This window comes from Prionailurus viverrinus, chromosome C2, assembly GCF_022837055.1.
Source record: "Prionailurus viverrinus isolate Anna chromosome C2, UM_Priviv_1.0, whole genome shotgun sequence".
NCBI classification, from domain to species: Eukaryota; Metazoa; Chordata; class Mammalia; order Carnivora; family Felidae; genus Prionailurus; species Prionailurus viverrinus.
The window spans coordinates 121,156,281-121,170,058 of NC_062569.1; the positions used below are offsets into that span (position 1 = coordinate 121,156,281).

The window sequence follows — 13,778 nt, forward strand, 5'->3', positions numbered from 1 at the left end:
TAATTAGAACTTTTTGATCCCCATAGATGATCCAGTTCATAGTTCATGTCGTACAAATAAATATCAAATAATTAATTATTTATGCTATGAATACATAACATATTATTGTAATTTTATACATACTATTTTAAAAGTAGTAAATACATGCAGCATGTTAAAATACAACTAGGCACTTGGGTGGCTCAGTTGGTTAAGTATCTGACTTCAGCGCAGGTCATGATCTCACAGTTTGTGAGTTTGAGTCCCATGTTGGGTGAGCCCTGCTTCTCTCTCTCTCTCTCTCTCTCTCTCTGCCCCTCATGGGATTCTCTCTCTCTCTTTCTGCCCCTTGCTCTCTTGCGCCCTGTCTTTCTCTCAAAATAAAATAAAATAAATTAAAATAAAATTACAACTAATTATTATAGTTACAAAAAGTAGTTTGAGTGCCATTTTGTTCTAAGGGGTATTAGAAGTAACAGTATGTTTCATTAAGGCAAAATGTAAAATACATTTCTGAAAAGTGATAGAATAGGCCATTAGTTAGAAAGAAGCAGGTAACAAGTGCTTTCATACTGGTAAAAGGTCAGAAAAGCCTGGACAGACGCCAGGAAATACACATAAGTTCTCTCCTTTGACCACTGCCTTACAATGACCTATAGCTTCATTATAACACATTTACATTGTGGTTTTAACCGACCACCTCCCAATGGCTGCCAAAACACTTTGGCCAAGGACCATATAAAGCCAAAAACTCCCCCTCCCCACCGGTAAGAGGAATCCCTTGGAAGATTGGCTGCAAACTTAGTCAGATACCACCCTAGCTGTGACCTGTAACCTATCCAGACAGCCCTGGGCCTGCAGGCTCTCCAATCTCCAGAGTGTACTTTTGCATTAACTGCTGTTAAACACTTGCTTGCTTAAGAGTTTGGCTCTTGAGTTCTTTCTTGGCTGAACTTTAGAACTGAGGCCTGGGAAGGGACTCACGATTGACAAGAGAATACAGATATTTTGTGTCACATAATTGAATACATGAGTGCTAATCACCTTCTTTAACAAAACTTGTGGACCAGTGAGAATGCTAGTTGTTTAAAATAAATTAGTCCTTTCAAAAGTTGAAAATCAAGTTATACTATATTTTTAAGTAATTGGAAGCAACTACTAATATGTATGTGGGAACATTCCTGATGCAAGTGAAGAGGCTCCAAGTTACCAGGATTTTGTATTCTTAAGTCTCAGGTGAGGATTTCTGGTGAACATCAAGTTGTTAGTCATGGATATCCTCACAGAAACAAAGAAAGTGGGTGTCGTGTTTTTTGTTTTTTTGTTTTTTTCTAAAAATGGAAGGGAAAACAGAAACAAAGCTCAAAAACTAATTAAACTTGCTGCAACAGAAATGAAAGCATTTTGATGCAACTTATTAAAGGGAAAATGCTGTGAAATTAACAGTAATCAAAAGCTAATTAAGGTTGATGCAATAGAAACAGTAAAAGAATGCCTGATAACATTTATTGAACTAAAGAAACATGACTGTCAAAAAAAGGACACATGTAGAATGAAATTCAAGTAATTACAGAAAAAGGCTAAAACAAAGCACAGGTATATTATAAACAAATATAGGGAAATTTAAAACACACAATTCCTAGTAGAATCTTTTTTAATCTTGATTTTAGTATATGAACATGTCTCCATGAGTAATAAGGGATAGTAAAAAATGATATTGTAAAAAATGTATAGTAAAAAATGTTATTGTACCCTTTTTATTACTCATAATCACTTGTAACTCTCAAATGGCAAATGGCAATGATAAAATGGTTCTTTTTTACTGGGTGAACTATTTCATAAGATCTGTAAAAAGCACATAGCCATTTAGTTAATGTAAGATAGCAACTAAATTCCATGTTTTTAGTGAATGAGTAATGTAAGAAAATAATATTTAGATGTTTTCTTCTCATTGTAATAAGTGACCTTGACTTCCACGTTTGTGACTCTGAGACATGATGGTCTTTATTCTTTCTAACTGACTTCCTTCACCCTGGTTAATGTCAATTAAATAGAAAGCTGAATTTTGTACATGAAGTTAAGTATGCCAATAGCAATGTGCATTCATCGAGTTCCATAATCCAGGCTGTGGTGTAGCCAATATAAAGGAATAGTCCCAAGGCTAAAACAGAAAGAGGGCAAAGAAAAACTAATAACTATATGTTTTTTTATCATTTATTATTATTTATTATTAGCCTTTTTAAAAATAAGACCTGAGTGCAAAGGAGAAAAATATATAGCCCATTATAATAATTATTATAACTATTACAAAAGGGACGAAGGCATATAAAAACAGCAATTTCATTATAACCCAGAATAGTCACCTTTAACTGAATAGAGAGGAAATAGTACTATTTCACTAACTAAAAGGAAGGTTGATGCAGGTAGTCAGACAAAAAAATTCAACAAAACAAAACAAATCAAAGCTGATTTTTCATTCCTCCCAGGCACTATGCTACAGAATGAGTTATAGCTGCCAGGTGAGCCGTGATGCTAATTAGGGTACCACAGTCTTGGCTGCTACGTTTGCTTCAAGAAATAATAGCTGTGAGTAGAGAAGGCATGTGACACTAGATCGTGGCTCTTAAACTTTCACTCACGTATATTAAAGAGAGGAGTGTGGTAAAATGTATGTTCTGGGTCCTACCCCCACAGATTCTGATTCAGTAGGTCACGGTAAGTCCAAGGCATCTGAAATTTTAGGAAGCACCCCCAAGTGGATTTGCCATAAGGGTCTTTCAATTACATTTCAAGCTGCAGGTTTTAAGTCCCTTGAAGACAATAGCTGTCTATTTACCTTTCTACCATCCAAATCACCTTAGTCACCTTCAGAACCCCATCCCCATTCTATTACTGTAAGCAAAAATAATTATTTTAAATCTATGACTGGTGTTTTATATATTGTACCAATATAAAAATATTGTGCAGAGCCAATAGGAAGTAATTTAGTTAAATACCTGGTGATTTTCAATCTTGGCTGCATGTCAGACTCACCAGGGGCATCTTTAAAGTACTACCGCAAGAGCCAAGCTTCAAACCAATTGAATCAGAATCTCAGGGGGCAAGCCTTGTACCTCTGTATTTTTTAAATCTCCCCCAGGTGATAGTGAGATACAGCAGAGACTGAGAGCCACTGACAGTAGGCTAGTTAGAACAATTTATCAACAATAATAAGTTCCTAATAAGAAATTTAGAAATTTCTGATAAACTTCATTACTATAGGCTTGGTTTACCTAGTACTTTCCCCTCTTCTATGCTATGGCATGATGGCAAAACTCTGACTTACATTTTTTTCCCCAGCTTTTACTCAGTTGCTATTTTAAATCTCTATGTTAACTTCTCTCTTCTTCAGAGAAAATGCAGTTTCTCTTTGGAGCTTAATTAGCATCTCTGCCTTCACAGTGTTGCCCTATTCTGGAGTCAGATACCTTAGCCATCAGGGTATGTGGAATTGCCCTATTCTGGACACAAGTTCAGCTCTCAATGACCATGTCTGTACTTTGTGAGCCCTCAACCCCAACCCCACCATAATTTAGCAGTCTGGGATGCACTGTTTCGGTAACCAAATACAGTAAATCATACATCTTTCCCTGAGCCTTTTCACAAAGCAAAAATAGGAAAGAAAAGCCCTTCTCTGTTCTTGGAAACCAAATGATGTTAATTAACATCACAAGTTGTTGGAAGACATTTTTCCGCCATTTTCAACAAGCCAGTCACTATTTGGAGAACATGAAGGCAATAAGCAGAGAAAAGCAATGATCTAAGAAAGGGAAACTAAATGACATTCAAGTTCAAGACTGCAACTGACTTTGAGACTTAACTTTATACCAATTCTTCTCACAGGTGAATTACTAATATATCCCTATTTTGTGAACCTCTATCAACTTGGGTTTCCATTGCTTGTGCCCAAAACAGTTCTCTCTCTATAATCCAGCCTCCCATGATCTTTTTGTGCTCCTCTAAAAGTCCTCCGCAGGAAAATCATACAACATAGTGGGTTCTGCTCCACCTTTCCCCATGTCTTACTCTACACTCCTTCTTGGAATGAATGACACTTTCATTTGATCACCTGGCTTTTCCAAGGCAGCATTTTGTTACTACTTATAATAGCTTTAAAATTTCAAAACAAAATTTAGATTATTAAGGTAAAGGTCTTTTCTTCAGAAAAAACGTAATATAGCCAAGGCACCTTGAAGAGAAATTTTGTATAAATAATTGTTTATATTATTTTTGAGTGTTTAACATGTGCTAGGAAATAGTCTATATCCTTTCACTGCAAATGATTTAATCCTTTTGACAATTCTAAACTGGTTTGCTTAAGGCCCTGTGCTTATAAGGGCTCCAAGCGTGGCTTGAAGCTCTGCTGGGATAAGTTTGGTTTAATATTCTGTTGTTGGAAACTTGAAATCGGTCATAAATTTTGAACAAGGGACAACCATTTTATTTTCCACTGAAAATAAGCATGTGGTCTTAATCTATGAAATAAGTTTGATTTCTGTCTCCATATAAAGATGCAGAAACTTTATGGGGCACCTGGGTGGCTCAGCTGGTTAAGTGACCAACTCTTGATTTTGGCTCAGGTCATGATCTCAGGGTTCATAACATCAGCCCTGCTCTGGGCTCTGTGTTGACAGCACAAAGCCTGCTTGGAATTCTCTCTCTCTCTCTCTCTCTCTCTCTCTCTCCCCCACTTCCCTACCTTTCTCTATCTCTCTCCCAAAATAAATAAATAAACATAAAAAAAAAAACAAAGATGCAGAAACTTCAAAACTTTTGTTCAAATTCACATAGCTATTAAGTGGCACAATGAGATTCCCACACTGGCCATGCACTGCCATTGACTAGTTCCTCAGCCACCATAAATGAGATAGCCACTTGAAATTCAAACTCAGCATGTAAATGAGTGATTATAAAATACAGTTGTCAAAAAAAATACTTGAAATTTATCTAAGTGACCAAACATTTCATCTGATTTATGTGTGCCAATGACAATGCTCCAGTGAATTGGTATTCGTGTACCTTATACCAATAGGAGACATCGTATAAGAGCTATAGAGGAAGGAACCCTGTGAATAGTCATAAAGATGACTTACTTCAGTCCTTTTTTATCATTGTATCTCGGTTAAATAATTTCCTAATATAACTTAAGACAAGGCACCTTCATATTTTGATTAATATGATTACCTCCTAGTAGAGTCTACTTTCAGAAGATATGTGTTACGGTAAAAATATATCCTAAGGTAATGTGCCTGCAGAATAGCAACAGAGCAGAGCACTTTTTAAACAGTATGTTGCTCGTCAGAGTTCACTTAGATATTTTTAAGGGAAGCTTCTTGTTCTAGTCCAAGATTCTCATGTGTAAAGAACCTCAAAAATGACTGCTGAAGCACGTCAGTCAGTTCCAGAGAATGATGATAAGACATAACTGACACACACTTGGCAAAACAAAAACAAAAATCACTGTGTGCAAACAGTGCCTTTCCTTCCCAGGCTCCCTTCGCCCCCACCCCAGTTCTGACACTTTAAACCCACCATGATGAATTATTCTTCCTCGAGGTTGTGGTATTTCTCTGTATCTGAGTTTCTTTTCCTCGTGGAATTTTAGGCAGAAGGAGAAAGTCTATTATAAATGCCAGATGGGTTTCTATTTCAGAAGCAGGAAAATATTACAAAATTCAGTTGAACAGCATGCTATTTTCCCTTTATTTTCATGGCATTGGTTCACTCCACTGAATGAAGCAGAGATCCCCAAATTTAACTCTATCAACATAAAATTCCATAATGTACTTAGCTGTGTTAATTTTAATTTGTGTTGTTTAGAACATGAGGAATATTCTAAAATAAGTATGATTTGAACATAGCCTTTACCATATCTCAAACTATAAAACGTCCCTTATTAACCAACCAATGTATTTCATATGAAAACTCAGACATTAACTTTTTTTTTTTTTGAGAGAGAGAGAGTATGTGGGCAGGGAAGAGGGGCAGAGGAGCAGAGCAGAGGGGGAGAGACAGAACAAGAGAGGGGGGAGAGAGAGAGAGAGAGAGAGAGAGAGAGAGAGAGAGAATCTTAAGCAGTCTCCACACTCAAATCAAAACAGAGTCCACCTTGGGGCTTGATCCTGTGACCCTGGGATCATGACTTGAGCCAAAATCAAGTTGAATGCTCAACTGACTGAGCCATCCAAGCTCTCTGAAACCTTCATTTTCAGAGCTGAGGAAGATAACAGTCTCTCTGGTCACAACCATGATCAGCAAGTTCAGTTTCTTCTTCAAATGATTAAAATTCACCCGAAATAATTTTGCCTATTAATTGAACTGTGCTTTAGCTAGTCAGCCACTAACACGGCTGTAGCAATGCCCCTTTGCTCATATCAAACATCTTTAAAGATGTAAACTCTGGAGTCAATAGATTGACATGTAGTTTCATGTAAAAGAAAGATAGCTTTGAAATGACTGTTCAGTTTTAGTCATGCAGGAGGGATTGTCTTTGAAGTTTCCCTGGCCATCTTCTTCGGTGCACAACATAAATTACTCCAATTCGGTTTCTATTACCCTCTATTCAATGCCCATTAAATCTTTCCAAAAAGATATCCTTTATGTCACTCACATACAGTGAAATTCAAGGCCCTTTTTATCATATAGTTAAGGGGTGCCACATACTGCTGTCAAACATGGAGAGTAATTTCCACATTTTAAAGCAACAAATTAATTCTGACCTCCACTATTGACTCTTGAGGAAGGAGACTGATCTTCAAGGCCTTCATCAGTTTCCTCTAAAAATTTCTAATTATTGTTAGCAGTCAGCAGAAGGTAGAAAGAATTAGAACCTGAAGCTATATGTGACCACAATATCTTCTTTTCTTTCACTGGAATAAATTATTATCTAGACCGGTAGCAAATGGTCATTTTTACAATCATGCCTCTGGGCCTTTTCCTTTGACTATTTTCTGCTCACTACACTAAGAAAATGCAGTTCTCTAAAAGGCACTATACTGTTTAAAGGGAGTTTTCTCTTTTTCCCTGAAAGCTCTTTAAATACATGATGATAAAAGGTCAGATGCTATCAGTGTGCTTTTAATCCCTTCATTACAAGTCAATAACATCATTTTTATTCCATTTGGTGTCTCAAAACTAAAACTCATTTTCAAAACTGACAATTTGTGGGCAATTATGACATTTAAAATATCAGCCTGTATGAGAGTGGTAGGGAAATATTTTCTTCATTGAGGGTTTTTAAACACATCCAGTGCTTTAGAGCCAGAACTTAACTAGAAATATGATGAATTTCAGTACAAATAAAGGGAATACCATGAAAAGACTTAATTAAAGGGAAAATTTGCCAGCTAGAGAATTTGTACCAGAGAAAATATGATGTAGTAGAATATTTGGTCTATACCGAGTCTGTCTTTTGTAAGCAAGGGATAGATATATATTCATTCACACACACACAAACAAGGTCTCTAAGATGGCCTATGAGGATTAAATTGCAAGTTCTTTTACTAAGAAAGTAATAAAAGACAAAGCACATAAGGTTCCTTAGGAAAAACACCAACAATCAAAACAAACACGCAAAATTACAATTCTCTAAAATACATGATTTACCAGGGAATTCAGAAATCAAAGAGTTTCTGTGGCTCTGCTTCGCCTAGAGGTTCACAGTCCCTAATGCAGCTTCTTGAAGTTTCCAAAATGAAAAATGCCCCTGTGAGCCTAACTTCTAGGCAATCTTTGATTATTTCCCTACAGCTCAAAGTAAACAGTGATTAACAGGATAAGGCCAACAAGTCAGGAAAAAAAAAAAAAAAAAAAAAAAAAAAAGAAGCAGAAACTGTTCTCATAATAGCGACATCGTACACATTTCAAATTTTAAAGTGTAACTTTTTAAAAGCTATCAAAATATGTCCATCAAAACATTAATCACAAGTATATGAGGGAAAAAAGGCAACCCCAACAAAATTACTAGGGCTGTCGGCAGAGTAAAACTTTTCTTTTTTGTGTTTTGTTTTATTTTTCAGTCGACTACAGTTTTGATATTTTTTAAGAGGTTTAAGAACGTGTCTTTAATTTTCATTTCTATAATTTCAGTGGGATCAAGAGGCCAGCGCACCCATAATTTCAACATTCACACACAAGCATTCATGTATGCAAGCACACTCCCACACACCCACACTGTAAGAGTATCCACTTAGCTCATTTTAATTCTTTGGCTAATATTCAGCTGACCCTTGAACAATGAAACTATTAAGGACATGGAACCCTGAATAGACAAAATCCACATAAAATATTGATTCCCCCAAACTTAACTGCTGTTGACTTACCAATAACATAAACAGTCAAGTAACACATATTTTGTATATGTATTACATACTGTATTCTTGCAATAAAGTAAGTTAGAGGAAAGAAAATCTTTAGGAAGAGAAAATACATTTACAGTACTGCACTGTAGTTATAAAAAAAAAGTCTGTATATAAGTAATCTGCACAGTTCAAACCCATGGAGTTCAAGGGTCAATGGTAGTTATACTTCAGCTATGTCCATTTTGATTTCTGTAACCCTTAACAACTTACTTAACTTCTCTGGGACTCTGGATCTCCAAGTTGAGGAGATTAAATAAGATGTTGCCTGTAAACACTGTGTGGGATATACAGAAATCACCTGGGAAATGTTAATTCCCTTATTATATACCCGTGGCCAATCTTCTTTTCCCCTAAGGGAGATGGGGAGAAGAGCAAGAAGTATTTAACCCTACAAATGAGGCCATTATTGGAAGCATGCTGCTCTCCATGTGTCCAGTGGATTCATCATGTTCAATTGCCAACAGAGAGTTGACTACAAGTCAAGCGCAGAACATGGACTACAGGATTGAATAAGTTCTGATAAGTAAAATAAGCACTGATGAGTACTGATGAGTAAAAATATAACATTATTTCTAGAAAAATAGTTGCTCAACACAATGGGTCAGAGAGACTTTAATACATTATAATAACACAAATCTACTATATAAAACATGATTAAAATGTAGAAAGTAGAATTTCTGTTTATTTCCCCAAATCTTTCTTATTAGTTGATGATTTTTAATTTGTATATTTTTTGGCTATGCTATAGCCAGTTTTCTTAAGGCCATGTAATTAAAAAGTCTAACCAATTAAAAGCCTCATAGAGATTTTTGATTTGCATATAGGATAGTGTTTAGTTTGCTATGCCTAGATTTACAACTCTTAAGGACAGATACTACAATATTTATGCACATTAAAAGACTTGTGAGTATATAATAAAACACTTATCTCATTTTAAACGAAGTCAAAGGGAAAGTACTAAATGTATGATTTTTTAATTTGTTTTTTTTGCCTTTGCTTTAAGAAATCTTTGGGGTGCCTGGGTGCCTCTGTGGGTTAAGCATCCAGCTTTTGGTTTTGGCCCAGGTCATGATCTTGCTGTGCGTGAGACTGAGCCCCATGTTGGGCTCTGCACTGATAGTGTGAAACCTGCTTGGGATTCTCTCTCCCTCTCTCTTTGCTCCTCCCCAGCACATGCATGCTCACTCTCTCTCTCTCTCTCTCTTTCTCTCTCTCATGCACTCTCTGTCCAAATATAAATAAACTTAAAAAAACAGAAATATTTGACATTCATAGCAATTCTGTTTGTTTTCTTTGTAAAGTAGAAATTTTACAGATGGTTGGTGCTCAAGTACTACAAAATTCCCTGGTAGAAATGCATACAGATTTCTTTACATGGTTAAATGTATTTGGGAAAATTACAGCACAGAGCCATTCACTACTCCTTCTAAACACTTACTTTAAAATAAGCCTCAGGAAGACTTCCCTTGTGAAGCTATTTCAAGTGAACCTCTCTGATCAATTATCCCTTCAGCAGCCTCTGAGTCTACTATTTATTTATTTACACAATAAAGCAAGTGGTATTTCTAAAGTGATAAAACAGGTTGAAAATAATTAAGCTTTCTATACATAAAATAATCTCCTCATTGCCAAATTACTGAGAATCATTTGGATTTCTAAAGTCAGATTTTTGATCTAGAGAAAATACAGTATTTTTATGAATCTACACAGCCCACTACACAATGCAGTATATATACATTACTACATGTACCTGAAAAAGTAATAAAAATGCATATTTTATGAAATGTCTTAGAAATGAAATGTACCACAAGTTAGACAGCCATCATAATTTTCTACTGAGTTACCACCCACTATAACATTTGTAAGAGATTGCAATTTCCACAAGCACTGCTGGAAGGCCATCAAGTTTTTATGGTCATATATTTTCATATTATGTTGTCCAAAAATGATTATTCATTTACTTAAATGTTCGATTTTATTCAATAAAAGAATGATCTCAATGAAACCTACTGTGATTTCCTTAATACTCTTACTGTAAGGTCACTGAAAAGGCAGTATTAATGGTGCTTTTTGGCATCCCTGATGTAGTTTCTAGCCTGCTTATATGACCTTCCATTTTGGGGTCAATTTGGATAACTTAGTAAAATTAGAATTTTCTGCATAATCTCTGGACCACAAAGAATTCAATAGTTCCTGACTGCATTTATCCTGCAATCAGAGTATAACAATGCTATCTCAGTTCTCATTTCCATTTGATTTGTAATTGCTTCAGTCATACTTCTTCAAAAGTGGCTGCTAATTTTCAGTAGAGGCCTATTCTCCAAATGGGTTAAACAGAGCTCTGCACTGAACAAAAATAAAACTTTTAATATACATTCTGAGGTGGGTTAATAGTCTTTTTCATTAGGATAAAAGAGCGCACACTGAGAATATCTTTCTGCCATCTGAGTAATCAATGAGCCAATATAGTTATAAATCTTCCAGAAATTCCCCATGGTTTAATTTTTTTTAAGTGTTTATTCTTTTCTGGCCCCCATCTTTCATTTTCCAAGTGTCATTTGGAATATGTAGGGGGAATCTTTTAATTTTGCAATTGAGAGAAAGAAGAAATATTTCATACTTTCCCTTAACAATTTCTATTAAAGCAATCTCTATTATATGTATGTATGCTATCATGAAAGAATGTCCTAAAAATTATTTGGAAAAAAATTAAAACTGTACAATCAGGAAAACCATTAATTTCATTATTATATTTTCATGATGGAAATATGCACATGAAATTTGTCATTATTTTAATAGAAGTATAGTACAAAGTAATCATTCAATCTAAATGCGTTTGTTCATTAAACCGTACAGTGGGTAGCTTTATACAAAAAGTAGAGTCTAGCTTGCCAATCATTAGACATATACCATGAGTAATTTTTGGTGCTCTACAATTCTCCAAGTAAAGTAATTGATAATATACTTTCAAAATTTACAGTAAATGAGTTATATCACAATGATGTTTTTTAAATTATGCTAAATTGCTATGAAAACATGCACTAAAACAACAGGTTAGTAATTATGCTCTCTTGATATAGTTATAAAACCAGTCTCTAAGCTATATTATTTTAGGTGCAAATATATATTACTGGGATTGTAAATTATTAATTAAAATAGTTGATACTCTAAATAATTTTGAATACAATACATATTTCTCATCAGTAAAGAAAACATCTAAGAAGCATTTAGAGCATTAAGAGTAAGCTTTGATACCTGACCTACTACTTGAAAGTATCTGCACACAGTGACTCTAAAGATTGTTTAGAAAATGTCATTTACAAAACATTAGCAAACATATATTCCAAATCCTACAGATAGTTCTTTTTAAGGATGTTTCAGAATAGGGGTGCCTGGGTGGTTCAGTCGGTTAAGCGTCCGACTTTTGATTTCAGCTCTGGTCATGATCTCACGGTTTGAGGGTTCAGGCCCTGCATAGGCTCTGCACAATGCTGAGCCTGATTGGGATTCTCTCTCCTCTCTCTCTGCACCTCCCTTGTTTGTTCTCTCTCTCTCTCTCAAAATAAATAAACATTTTTTTAAAAAAGAAAAGCATTATTAAAGAAGAAAAGATGTTTCAGTGAACAATTTTGTTAGTCATTATGGTTGTGTCTGATTTCACCATTTTCACCCCTTGTTCTCTATATGGCCGGAGCAGCTGACTCCCATGGAATACACTGCCACAGCACCCCTGTTGTCCACTTACAATTACATTCAGCCAAAGATAGGCAAAGGCAAGAGACTGTGGGGCAGAAGGGAGAGGTAAGGTGCCATTTTGGCTCTGGTAGTGGCTGCATGTCTGGTGACAGCTGAGGTCAAGCGTCATTTAAGGCTTAGGAATAGTTTCTCACATATTGGTCCCTGACTCACTGGTTTCTTGTTGGTTCCCTCAAACCTTCCCACACCTCTGTAATGGTACCTTTATGTAACCCTCTTAATTTGAACCTTTTGATGGTGTCATGAGTTTTCTGCTGTGATCTGACTACATTTCAGGGTGATTTTACTTTAAATGCTTATTAGTTTTATATTGTTCTCAAACATATATACCTGCAGATATAGATATAGATATAGATATAGATATATAGATATATAGATATATAGATATAGATATAGATATAGATATATAGATATATAGATATATAGATATAGATATAGATATAGATATAGATATAGATATAGATATATTTGGTTCCCAAACCAAATATACCTCAGTTTATATCATACATGAATTCATGTATACAAATCATAGCTTTCAATACAAAGTACACTTCCTTTTGAAAGTTTTCAAAAACAGTTAGTCTCCCCATTTTCAACCAATTTGACTTTCCTCACATTCATCTCCTCATGAAGTCCCTATTTCTGTTTAGAGCATCATATTCACAGAGATTTGAGACCTGAGTTATCAATGATATTACTGACTCCTACCCAGGCCTTCCCCTAATTTATACATTAAGCCAGTTTATCTCCAGTTTAAATCAAAGTTCTCAGAGTTTCTTAACAGTTTCTCTTTCTTTTCTTGGTTTCAGTTCTTACTGCTTCTCAATTGAATTACCCGGCCCCCTTTGGTATGGAAAAGACTGTTACTCCTTTCAGCAGGCAAATACCCAAGAGCACAAGTAAGATATGAGGTATGCACAGCATTCTTTCCTTAGATGGTCTTGCTTCTCACATTCAGGGTGAGTTTTTTAGGTACTTTTAAACAATTTAAACTTGCAATTGATTTTCACCCTCTATATACCCTTAGACCTAACCAAGGAATGAAATGAGACTCCATCCTGCTTTCTTTTCCCTACTTTTAGCTCTAATTCCTAATGCACAGCAATGCCAGCTTGATCCTCCCAGGGCACAGGATAGTCATACCTCCTTTCTGCAATCACCCTTCACAGTATACCTTATGCTCACTTTGGGTTTCATTGGAAAGACCCTCTGTCCATTATCTTCCCCATATGCATTCATTCTAACTTTTCCATTCTTAGCTCCCATCCATTCCCCAGGACAGAACATTGTAATCAGTGAGCATAGGCTATAAGGGAGGTCAGACTGTCTTGGGTTATATCATTGCCCACATTTCAAATTTGAGCAGGTTAGTGAACTTGTCTCTGCTTTGGTATCCTTAAATCTAAAAGGCACATTGTGAATACTATATGAGTTAATGCTTTTCAAGCACTGTCAGTCAAAATAGACTATCCATTCTTTCCCAGTACATTCTATATGCAGAAAAATGTGCCGGGATAGGAGAACAACAGCAAAATACATAGAAAGATTTCAATACTGTCTTAAACTGCCCCAACTTGTTCTGTCATCTTTTTAAGCCAATCTCAAAATCCATCTCTTGTTTTGAGTTTTTTCTGATCTCCCTAA

The 13,778-nt window shown here is 35.5% G+C and overlaps 1 protein-coding gene across 1 annotated transcript in view; it reads right to left on the reverse strand.

Moving 5' to 3' along the window:
- The window catches only part of CADM2 (cell adhesion molecule 2), a 266,603-nt gene that overhangs the window by 231,156 nt on the left and 21,669 nt on the right, over positions 1-13,778 (reverse strand). The gene's annotated exons all lie outside the window — the stretch shown is intronic.